General features: G+C 42.4%; 1 pseudogene; it reads right to left on the bottom strand.

Moving 5' to 3' along the window:
- Positions 1-8,999: 8,999 nt before the first annotated feature.
- Positions 9,000-10,370, bottom strand: LOC113896501 (annotated as a pseudogene).
- Between the last annotated feature and the right edge of the window lie 2,667 nt (positions 10,371-13,037).

Raw genomic sequence — 13,037 nt, forward strand, 5'->3', positions numbered from 1 at the left:
TTATATAAGGTGAAATTACCAAACTGTTAAGGACAACTCTATGGAAAAATATTGTGTGATACATAGTTTGGAAATTATTTAAAAATCAAGGAAACTTGCTGTACAAATTTCAGTTCTTTCCTAAGTTCACATATAGTCTCTTTATTTTTTAAATTAAATGTAGTAGTCCCAAATTCAGATTCATAAATTAATTTTAAAAAGTAAACTGCTGCTTTTCTTTTTTTTTTTATGATATTATACATGTTTTAATGCCATTCTCCCGAATTATCCCCCCTTCCCTCTCCCACAGAGTCTAAAAGACTGTTCTATACATCTGTGTCTCTTTTGCTGTCTCGCATACAGGGTTGTCATTACCATTTTTCTAAATTCCATATATATGCATTAGTATACTGTATTGGTGTTTTTCTTTCTGGCTTACTTCACTCTGTATAGTAGGCTCCAGTTTCATCCACCTCATTAGAACTGATTCAAATGTATTCTTTTTAATGGCTGAGTAATACTCCATTGTGTATATGTACCACAGCTTTCTTATCCATTCATTCTGCTGATGGACATCTAGGTTGCTTCCATGTCCTGGCTATTGTAAAACAGTGCTGTGATGAACACTGGGGTACACGTGTCTCTTTCAGTTCTGGTTTCCTTGGTGTGTATGCCCAGCAGTGGGATTGCTGGGTCGTATGGCAGTTCTATTTCCAGTTTTTTAAGGAATCTCCACACGGTTCTCCATAGTGGCTGTACTAGCTTGCATTCCCACCAACAGTGTAAGAAGGTTCCCTTTTCTCCACACCCTCTCCAGCATTTATTGCTTGTAGACTTTTGGATAGCAGCCATTCTGACTGGTGTGAAATGGTACCTCACTGTGGTTTTGATTTGCATTTCTCTGATAAGGAGTAATGTTGAGCATCTTTTCATGTGTTTGTTAGCCATCTGTAAGTCTTCTTTGGACAAATGTCTGTTTAGTTCTTTGGCCCATTTTTTGATTGGGTCATTTATTCTTCTGGAATTGAGCTGCAGGAGTTGCTTGTATATTTTTGAGATTAGCTGTCAGTTGCTTCATTTGCTATTATTTTCTCCCATTCTGAAGGCTGTCTTTTCACCTTGCTTATAGTTTCTTTTGTTGTGCAGAAGCTTTTAATTTTAATTAGATCCCATTTGTTTATTTTTGCTTTTATTTCCAATATTCTGGGAGGTGGGTCATAGAGGATCCTGCTGTGATGTATGTCGGAGAGTGTTTTGCCTATGTTCTCCTCTAAGAGTTTTATAGTTTCTGGTCTTACGTTTATATCTTTAACCCATTTTGAGTTTATTTTTGTGTATGGTGTTAGAAAGTGTTCTAGTTTCATTCTTTTACAAGTGGTGACCAGTTTTCCCAGCACCACTTGTTAAAGAGATCATATTTTCTCCATTGTATATTCTTGCCTCCTTTGTCAAAGAGAAGGTGTCCATAGGTGCATGGGTTTATCTCTGGGCTTTCTATTTTGTTCTATTGATCTATATTTCTGTCTTTGTGCCAGTACCATACTGTCTTGATGACTGGCTTTGTAGTAGAGCCTGAAGTCAGGCAGGTTGATTCCTCCAGTTCCATTCTTCTTTCTCAAGATTGCTTTGGTTATTCAAGGTTTTTTGTATTTCCATAGAAACTGTGAAATTATTTGTTCTAGCTCTGTGAAAAATATCATTGGTAGCTTATAGGGATTGCATTGAATCTATAGATTGCTTTGGGTAGTATACTCATTTTCACTATATTGATTCTTCTGATCCATGAACATGGTATATTTCTCCATATATTAGTGTCCTCTTTGATTTCTTTCATCAGTATTTTATAGTTTTCTATATATAGGTCTTTAGTTTCTTTAGGTAGATATATTCCTAAGTATTTTATTCTTTTCATTGCAATGGTGAATGGTGCTGCTTTTCTTATATGTGCATTTCTATATTTGTATGATTCTTAATTATACAAATTTGTATAAATTTAGGGTATTTCTCAGGTGTGTGCCACAAACAATGTTAAGAGTCATTTAAGAAGCAACAGCTGAGTTCTGTTATAATCAAATAAAAATTACACAAACACACACACATACATTCTATTTTGCCTTATCTATCTGTATATCATTTATTTATCTCTAGCAAAACAGAGTGATCAGCAGTGACTTTCCAGTGTAAAATATATCACATCAGGACAACCTGTTATTGGAGATATGGAATTGAAGTATATGTTCAACAAGTGTAAGAAATGATGTAAAATACTAACTTCATACTCTATGAGGTTGAATTATGAAAGCATGAAACTATTTCATGTAGTAAATCAATAATCACACCACATCAGAATTATTTTTTTTTTGCAGCTGTATAAAGTAATAATAAAGCATTTATGTCAATTTCATAACCCTGAGGGGTCTTTCTTTTAAAGCATCACAGGAAAGCATGAAGATCTGAAATGGACTCAGGACATCACTTTAGGGAGGAGGAAACTGATCTGGAAATGAACAAGAGGGGCCAGGAAAGCTTCTCCAGCTGGAGGACTTAACTTGTGAAGTAGTGAGAGACAGTCAACAGCCCCCACCCCAGAGGGTTGTGGATGCAGTCACAGGGTGGGTGCTGAGGACTGAAGAGAAACGGAGTCCAGACAGTTCCAGCAGTTCTGGGAGCAAGCAGGAGAGCTTGAAGACCCAGGGACATGGCTGATGACTGATAACTCAACCTAGGGAGCTCTGCTTTACCAGTGGATAATATTGTTTCTCTTGTTGTTTTATACACTTTGTTTTCTTTTAAAATATACATTTCTGTTCAGTTCAGTTCAGTTCAGTCGCTCAGTCGTGTCCGACTCTTTGTGACCCCATGAATTGCAGCATGCCAGGCCTCCCTGTCCATCACCAACTCCTGGAGTTCACTCAGACTCATGTCCATCGAGTCAGTGATGCCATCCGCCATCTCATCCTCAGTCGTCCCCTTCTCCTCCTGCCCCAATCCCTCCCAGCATCAGAGTCTTTTCCAACGAGTCAACTCTTTGCATGAGGTGGCCAAAGTACTGGAGTTTCAGCTTTAGCATCATTCCTTCCAAAGAACACCCAGGACCAATATCCTTTAGAATGGACTGGTTGGATCTCCTTGCAGTCCAAGGGACTCTCAAGAGTCTTCTCCAACACCACAGTTCAAAAGCATCAATTCTTTGGTGCTCAGCTTTCTTCACAGTCCAACTCTCACATCCATACATGACCACTGGAAAAACCATAGCCTTGACTAGATGGACTTTTGTTGGCAAAGTAATGTCTCTGCTTTTGAATATGCTATCTAGGTTGGTCATAACTTTCCTTCCAAGGAGTAAGCATCTTTTAATTTCATGGCTGCAGTCACCATCCACAGTGATTTTGGAGCCCAAGAAAATAAAGTCTGTCACTGTTTCCATTATTTCCACTGTTTCCACCTATTTGCCGTGAAGTGATGGGACTGGATGCCATGATCTTAGTTTTTTGAATGCTTAGGTTTAAGCCAACTTTTTCTCTCTCCTCTTTCACTTTCATCAAGAGGCTCTTCAGTCCTTCACTTTTGCATAAGGGTGGTGTCATCTGTGTATCTGAGGTTATTGATATTTCTCCCAGCAATCTTGATTCCAGCTTGTGCTTCATCCAGCCCAGAATTTTGCATGATGTACTCTTCATGTAAGTTAAATAAACAAGCTGACAATATACAACCTCGATGTATTCCTTTCCCAATTTGGAACCAGTTTGTTGTTCCATGTCCACTCATTAAGAATATCTGAAGCCAGGGAAACAGATGGCATTGCCTGGAAGAATGTGTTGAATAAATGTGAAAGCATGACTGACGTAAGAAGCATCAATCACTAAGTGAGATAAGAGAGAGAGGGACAGGAGGAGGGGAAGAAGGGAGGAAAATAGCTGTTTACAGTGGAAGAAAGGAACTTTATGAAGGGAATATGGCTTTTCCAAGTTATGGCATAAGCAGGAGAATATTTGAGGGAAGATGGGACTTGGGTTTGAAAGCAAAGTATCTGAGGGTTGAGAGGTACATGATCACACTGGAGATGTGGTACTACAGGATGGTGAAAACCAGGTGATTGTGTGTTTTAAAGGAAAGTAAAAAAGGAGATATCAGAAAGATATTAATGTCTTGGTATTCAAAGAACCGTGTGATCTCTTTGTCCTGGTGATGTTGGATTCAGGGGACCAGCCTGTGTATTGTTGACAGTGACAGGGATGGGAAAAGGAAAACGTCCTCAAAGGAGGATGAGTAGGGGAAAGTCTGGAATGGTACTGGCTGATGACCTGGAACTTTCTGTTTTTTGAATATCTGCTTGATGCCCGAGGATTCGGTTCTCAATGTGTGGTGCCTATACTAGCAACATCACCATCCAATGGGAATGCTTGGAAATGCAATCTCTTGTCTCCACCCCAGACTACTGGTATTGAGAGCCAGAAATCTGAGTTCTGTCAATCCTTTGAATAAATGTGATGCACAGAGCAATTTGAGATTCATCTCACTGGGGAGAGTGCAGTGTGGTTATCCAAATGTGCTGAAAACATTCTCCATGACTGGCAAGGGTTTCATTCCCCATTTTGTTCAAATTTTACATTTCATTTGGTTTTCAAAGGGGAGGCTCAAAAGAAATATAATGCCCAAAAAACTGGAGAAGAAAAGACAAGAGCTTTTCGCCAAGGCCAAGCAGAGATGTCATGATAGATCTGTACTTCCTCTGAGGCTGACCGGATGCACTTTCCAGAAGCCAGTCACAAAGATAACCTCCCATCAATGTGGTCAGGGGCCACTGATGCGAGGGAACCCTAGGAGAAGCTGCAGCAAGTCTGTGCATTCAGGAGGCTGCAGAAGCTCCAGGCCTACAACTCTGAAGGAGAACCTTTCAGAACCTTGGACAGCACAAATGTTTCAGGGGTTGTTGTCCTGGTACTGCAGGTGAATTCCTGGGTCATGTTGGTTCCAGATCTCTGCACACCAGCCCTGAGCTCATCACTCTTAGCCTTCAGATAAGGCAGAGATGGACCCAGGATTGGGGCTTTTCCTCCCACAGGCCCTCTGCAGATGGCCAGAAAGAGATGCAGATATTCGCTGACAGTCTCAGATAGGGAAGACAGCAAGGGAGGGATTGGCTATCACCTTGAGGGCAGACAGGCTTGCCAAGGATGCAGAGAGAGCCAGGAGCCAGAAAGAATGTTCTTGAGAAGTAGAGGAAAAATAGAAGACTGTCTTGTAGAAACCGAATGGTCCCTGGGAAGTGGTTCACAGGGCATGGGGACAGTCCTCTATTCCACTTGCCACTTTCACTGTCAACCCGGTTTCTGAACTAAGATGCTTTGTTATATTAAATTTGCACTCTATTAAATGCTTGGTAGACAAAAACAAAAGGCATAAATGTTTTTGTGGATAAGAGATTGGGTTTCATGTGACAAGAGTAAAGATTTTTGTATATCTTTGTATACCTCAGTTTCTGCTTGCCAGAGTTTCTTTATTGAATTCTACAAAGGTAATCTAGCCTGGGGAATTATTTAGTGTTTTTAGTTATAGTATTTTCTTACATTACTTACACTTAAGAAACAATCTATTCTACAGAGATTATGTGAAGAGGAACTAAAAAGCCTCTTGATGAAAGTGAAAGTGGAGAGTGAAAAAGTTGGCTTAAAGCTCAACATTCAGAAAACGAAGATCATGGCATCCGGTCCCATCCCTTCATGGGAAATAGATGGGGAAACAGTGGAAACAGTGTCAGAGTTTATTTTTTTGGGCTCCAAAATCACTGCAGATGGTGACTGCAGCCATGAAATTAAAAGACGCTTACTCCTTGGAAGGAAAGTTATGACCAACCTAGATAGCACATTCAAAAGCAGACACATCACTTTGCCAACCAAGATCCATCTAGTCAAGGCTATGGTTTTTCCAGTGGTCATGTATGGATGTGAGAGTTGGCCTGTGAAGAAAGCTGAGCGCCAAAGAATTGATGCTTTTGAACTGTGGTGTTGGAGAAGACTCTTGAGAGTCCCTTGGACTGCAAGGAGATCCAACCAGTCCATCCTGAAGATCAGCCCTGGGATTTCTTTGGAAGGAATGATGCTAAAGCTGAAACTCCAGTACTTTGGCCACCTCATGTGAAGAGTTGACTCATTGGAAAAGACTCTGATGCTGGGAGGGATTGGGGGCAAGAGGAGAAGGGGACAACAGAGGATGAGATGGCTGGATGGCATCACTGACTCGATGGACGTGAGTCTGAGTGAACTCTGGGAGTTGGTGATGGACAGGGAGGCCTGGCGTGCTGCGATTCATGAGGTCGCAAAGAGTCGGACACGACTGAGCGACTGATCTGATATGATAAAATCTTATTTTGTTAGGCTTGCTTTTAAGCTTATTTTTGTTAAGCTTGCATTTTTAACACGAGTTGCCTCCTTTTTTTTTTAAAATCATTTTTGTGCCAAACGCTAAATCAGACAGAAGACATTTTACTGTAAATCAATTAGCACTTATGCTATGTGTTACGTCTTTATCTGTTACCTAAAAATTAAGTGGGTATTGTTTTTGAAGAATGTCATTTTGTAAAATGTTATTTATTTGTTTATTTTGGTTTTGGCTGCCGAGTCTTCCATTGCTGCCCATCGGCTTTCTCTAGCTGTGGAGAGCCGGGCTAGTCTCTAGTTGTGCCCAGGCGTCTCACTGTGGTGCCTCCTCTTGCGGCAGAGCACGGGCTCTAGGTGCTCAGTTTCACTGTTTCTAGCACATGGACTTCGTTGCTCCAGGGCATGTGGAATCAGGGATCAAACCCTCGTGCCCTCCGTTGGCAGGCAGATATTTAACCACTGGACCACCAGGGAAGTCCTACGTGGGTATCCTTAAAAATTAGATTTGAATTTTGATTCTTAAGAAGGAACGGGTTTTTTGGAAACAATTTATGCTGAGAATGACTTGCCAGCAAGTTTGTTGCTCTGATCAAAAATAGGTCTGAGTCACTGAAACTTGTCTCCCTCACAGTATTGGGCCCATCATAATTGGTCATTAGTCAAGAAACACATCATTGCTTATTAAATAAACAATTCATTTTACTTATAAACACTCCATTTAGTAAACGTAATTATTTTCACTGAACACACAGGACATGGAATAAAGGTATCATGCTACAGAAGTCCCAGGGGGACAATATCAGGAAGGAAAAGAATGACATTTTCTGGAACTCTTTGTGCAGTTTTGATAAAGTTGTTTTATCAGTAGTGGAGAGAGAAGGCTGATTCCAGAGGGCCAAAGAGCGACTGATAAATAGAAGGACAGAGAGTGAGTAGAGGTGGGCAGCTATGCCTTCTGTCAACAGGCTCTGGATTTAACTTTGCATAAGTCTAATAAGTTCTCCCCACTGCTGGTAGTACTTATTAAGATTTTCTTCTGTGATTTCAAAGTTCAAGACACAATAAAGAGTTTATAAATTTGTTTGGGTTCTCAAGTTTTCTCTGTCATGGCCTTGGTTACTTCAGCCCAATTCCCCATAGCTGAGGGAGATGAGAGAGATTTCAGGGATGGATGCAGACTGGACCTGTCCTGGCTCTGTGGTGAGAGCCTGTGCTGCTCCAGAAAATACCTCTAGGAGCACCTCCAGGGGGACCCAGCATTGCTGCTATGGCCTCTGAGCTCCGGCCACCCTTAAATCAATCCTGGGCACCTTTTTGTCTTCCTGCAAAACACCGTTTGAACAGAGTGACCATTCCAGACCCAGTCACCAAAGTTAATATTGCATTTTCTCCACTAGTTTTCTAATTTTGAATTGTATGTGTATTATCATCTCTTCATTTTATGTTGATTTTCTCACTAAGTTGGATATGCTATGAAGAGAAGGGTAATGTGAGTTTTAATGATTTACATTGACAGACTCACTTATTCACTTTGCCCTTCTAAAGAGCTCAGATATTTTGTTGAAAGAAAACATTCAAACTCCAAAAATAGTTTCTAAAGTTTTCTCAGAAAGTCACTCAACTTCAGTTAGACTGCAGTCAATTGTCACTATGATTTCACATCCTTTCTCTCTTAATTCATTTAACACTCTAATCACAATAATCTGCTTCAAATGTTAACCTAATCAGTACGCTCTTTCTTTTAAATCAATCATTGCTGTCTTCAGAGATGTTTTTTAGAGTGAAAAACTAAAAATATCATTTTATTCCTGTTGTCCTGCCATAGTTATTAACACTACCCCTTTCAACACTCATTATTTACTGGTTTTGAAGGAAAATCAATTGGTCCTCCCATTTACAGTGCACTTATTACATGCCAAGAGGTGGACTAAAATCTATGATTCAGAAGTTCATTGAACAAAGTCATTGCCGCAGTTTATTTGAATGTCGATGAGATAAAAGGTGTTTTTTTTTCAACTTTAATCCTAGATTTATTTAACACAATTATGTTTACTGTACACAACAAAGTATAGACACAACATTATCTAAAATATTACAAAGCTACAAAACAAAATGTATAGTATTGACTATACAATAAAAGATGAAAAAGCAAGGACATGCTTGGTAACCTGCAGGACCACCGGGGTGGTTCTATGGGGACCCTATAGAGCTGGCTCTCAACTTACCAGTTTCTGAGAAGAAGGGAGCTGTGTGTGTGTATGTACACATGTGAAAAGAACCATTTTGGGCAGATCACAGGAGGTATTTGACTCTAGAGGTCAGAAAAGGACCCTAGCAGGAGAGTAGGGCCAGGCTAACAGGAATGGCATCACTGCTGGAGTCTGCAGGCGGACAGGTTAGGGCAGCACCAGGCCACCGGAGCGGGCCTCAGGTCATCTGTGAAAAACGAGTTCCCAGGCTGGGGCTGTTGCACCAGCCGGCCCGCTCTGCTCCTCCCTGCTAGCTTTGTCATTAAACAGATTCTCGGGAACTAGAACCAGAGTTTTCTAGCCAGAACTGTGGAGGGCATCTTTACAAGCACGACCCCACACCACTGCAGCGGGAACTCTGCTGCCCTGGGATAAGCCGCAGTTGCTGCCCTCACCTTCTGGAGGAGCTGGAGCTGGAGCGGCTCCGGGGGAGGGGGCGGCGAGGGAAGCGGGGTCGCCAGCGCTTCTGGGACCTGAGCCAAGGGGAAGGTGACCTTCTCCTCCTCTGTGAGGGTGACCTGCGCCACCTGGGGGGCGGTGAACGCATTCTCCTGTGAGGGCTGAGTCGCCTGAGGGGTGGCACAGCGGCGGCCCTGATCTCCTGGCCGTCAATTTGTCCTCCATCCATGTGCTTCAGCGCCTTCTCAGCTCCGTCTGGAGTCTCGAACTCCACATAAGCATCAGACAGACCGGGGTGCATCCTCTCTACAGGCATGTCAATCACTCTAACTCTCCCGAAGGTGGAGAATATCTCCCGGATGTGGTCCTTGGTCACGTTCCTGGTGAGTCTCGCGATGTGCAGCTTGGTGGGTTTAGGGGAAGGGCTGTGCCTTCTCCCTTCCTTTTCATCCCTTTCGGGTTGTTTGGAGTGAGACCGCTGTCTCTTGCCTCTTCTATGCCAGGAAGGCTTCAAAGAGCCAGGGGAGCTGCTGGAGCTGGAGCTGGAGCTGCAGGACGTGCTGGAACGTCCTGAGCGGCTGGATGCTGAAGGTGAGCTGGAGCCGCTGCTGGAGCCCGAGCTGGTGCTACAGCTGGACGGAGACCTGGAGCTGCTGCTAGACCTGGAGCTGCTGCTACCACTGGAAGCGCTGCTCCACTTTCGAGTTCTAGCCCTGCCACAGTACTTCTCGCGTGACTCCTTGGGGCCGGCTTTATCTGTAGAGGGATCCCTGGACTGCTCATCAGAGTTCTCTTTGCATCTGTTAGGAGGAGGTGCCATCTTCTCTCTGTCGTGCTCCTCAGTATCTGGAGAGAAACAGCTGATGGAGTAAAAAATGCTTGCTAGTGTTCGGCACAATAAAGCACTATAATAATCAATAAGGCCATCACAGAGACAGAAGAGAGAAAGAGGGAGATATGAAGGAAGAGAAGTAAGGGGAAAGAAAAACATTAATAACAACTGATGAGATTGGGGAAGGCAAAACTGATAACATATGCAGCAGAGAACTGAATTTTTAAAAAGAAAGAAAAGCAAACCAACCAACGAAGCACTTTGTGGGTAAAACATTTTCCAGAGAGAACTATGTAAACAGCCTGCTGTTTGAGAGCAAATACTGCTTCTACTTCAGAGTGATTTTATTTAAAAAAAAAAATCTGGCTTATTATCCCACGAAAGGATCATACACAAAACTGTACAAAATGTGGAATATTTCTTAATACTAACATCAAAGAAATAACTTTTAATAAGGTAATTTCTTATTTTAAGGGCCACTACCTGATAAAGAGATTGCACAAAAGTAAAAAGATATACATGAACACTCTCTTGTGGTTTCTACACTCACCAGAAGAGGCTGGCTTGGAAATCTGGTCTGTGCAGGTTCCCCCAGTTCCAAGAGCTGTCCTTGGACCACTCCTGAGATGCAGACTTGCTGAAGTCTACTGACTTCTGCCTCTGATTCTCCTTTTATAGGCGAAGAGATTGGACAATCCAATCAGGGGGCAACCCAATCCAGAGGACACACCCTCTCTCAGATCAAAGGCATTGGAGAGGTTCCTAAATCTTCATCCACAAACATTAGGAGTTTTAAACACATGAGCCACCTACCTCCTCGCATGGCCTTGCAGTAAACTCTCTTTGTTCCAAACTCTGATGCTGTGATATTTTTTGGCCTCAGGATGTGTGAGGCACAGGAACTTGCTTTCTGGTTACATTCTTTCAGGAAAAGGAAGATATAGGAAGTTGCTAAGGCATCTAGTGACTTGTAAAGAACACCTGTAGCTGTGGTCCTTCTAAAAGCTACTTTGAAGTTGCAAACAGTCTAGCTTTCAAAGAAGGAAACAATGTATCTTCCTTTCCCTTTTGGTTTCTATGGAAGGATTTGTTCCACTATATATATATACTATATATAAATATATATATATATAGTATATATATGTATTTATGAGAGCTATATATATTTCATGAGAGCTTCCCTGGTGGCTCAGTGATAAAGAACCCTCCTACAATGCAGGAGACCTGGGTTCAATCACAGGGTTGGGAAGATCCCCTGGAGAAGGAAATGGCAACCCACTCCAGTATTCTTGCCTGGGAAATCCCATGGACGAGGAGCCTGGTTGACTACAGTCCATGGGATCACAAAGAGTCAGAGTCAGACACGACTGAGTTCCTAACACACACATATGTTTCATAAAAGCTACAGGGAAAGAATTTGGGGCACTGTGTTCTTTCCTTGAAAGGACATACCAGTGAGCTGTACTACTGACTTTCACCACAACTGCCTCTAAGGTTTCACTGAAGCTGGGAAAACTGGCCTTTCGAACAGGCTATGTTCACAAGAGCCAACATGTGCAGCCAACACCAATGTCCATCAGAAGGTGAGTGGCCCCTCTGTGTGTTACCCTGGGGTAGGTGGGTGGGTGGTGCCACTCACCTCACTGGGTAGGGTGCCAGGGGAGTGAGGCGAGGCAGAGGTGAGCCCTGGGGTCTTGCCTGTTGGCGTAGGTGAGGCTGACGCCTTTACCCCGTGTTGGAGGCAGCTGGGGGATGGAGTGCTTCATGCATATGAGCCCCCACTACCCACTGCAGGCACTTTCCTCATCTGACCAGATCCCAGGTGATCTAGGCTGAGGTTTTCAGTGCAACCATGTGGTTCTGGATTCCCTGACGCTTTTGGCATGACTCAGCTCCTATGCTGGGTCACTTTCCGCATATAGCTAGATGCTTCCTGGTGGATCCTGCTGATGAAGACTGAAAATGTAGATTTGACTGTTTGCAACTGGGAGTCAGGTGAGAATTTCAAGAAATTATGGACATCATACTATGAAAGTTGTAAATTAAAGTGTTTGGTCAAAGGTGAGGAAAAGAGGTGAATGAGTAAAGAGAATGTGGTATCTACCTAGAATGGATGAATATCTTTGAGAGGCCTCTGGTGTACTTAACAATGCTGTACTGTGCACTTCAAATGCATTAAGAAGATAGATCTCATGTTAAGAGTTAGTACCAGGAACATACACACACAGAACATAGAGAAAATTTTGATGGTGATGGGTATATGTAGTACCTTGGTTGTATAGGTAATATCGTGGGTGTTTTATATGTCTAATCTGACCAAGATGCATATAAGAAAAGTGTGCAATTAAAAAAAAAAAACAGTTATGTCTCCATAAAACTAAACATTAAAAAATATAAATAAATATACCAATTAAAAAACAGAACTTGGTAAAGTCACTAAAAGACTGTGATCTAAGTTTATTCTTTATATGTGAGCTCACTTTAAAGGCATTGATATAGGTAGCTGAAAACAAGTGGATGGAAAAAGTTACACCATGCTAACATTAATAGAGAAACAAAACAAACGTTAGTGTTAATATCAGTAAAAGTAGATTTCAGATCAAAGCATTTATTAGTAAGGAATAGGGACATTGCATGATGTAAAATGTGTCAACTCACAAAGAAGTCCTAGTAATTGCAACAGAGTATCAGTATACAGTCAGTTCAGTTCAGTCCAGTTCAGTCCAGTTCAGTCGCTCAGTTGTGTCTGACTCATTGCGACCCCATTAATTGCAGCACGCCAGGCCACCCTGTCCATCACCAACTCCTGGAGTTCACTCAAACTCATGTCCATCGAATTGGTGATGCCATCCAGCCATCTCATCCTCTCTCGTGCCCTTCTCCTCCTGCCCCCAATCCCTCCCAGCATCAGAGTCTTTTCCAATGAGTCAACTCTTCGCATGAGGTGGCCAAAGTACTGGAGTTTCAGCTTTAGCATCAGTCCTTCCAAAGAACACCCAGGGCTGATCTCCTTTAGGATGGACTTGTTGGATCTCCTTGCAGTCCAAGGGACTCTCAAGAGTCTTCTCCAACACCACAGTTCAAAAGCATCAATTCTTCGGTGCTCAGCCTTCTTCACAGTCCAACTCTCACATCCATACATGACCACTGGAAAAACCATAGCCTTGACTAGACGGACTTTTGTTGGCAAAGTAATGT

The sequence above is a fragment of the Bos indicus x Bos taurus genome, chromosome 7, assembly GCF_003369695.1.
Source record: "Bos indicus x Bos taurus breed Angus x Brahman F1 hybrid chromosome 7, Bos_hybrid_MaternalHap_v2.0, whole genome shotgun sequence".
In the NCBI taxonomy this organism is placed as follows: domain Eukaryota; kingdom Metazoa; phylum Chordata; class Mammalia; order Artiodactyla; family Bovidae; genus Bos; species Bos indicus x Bos taurus.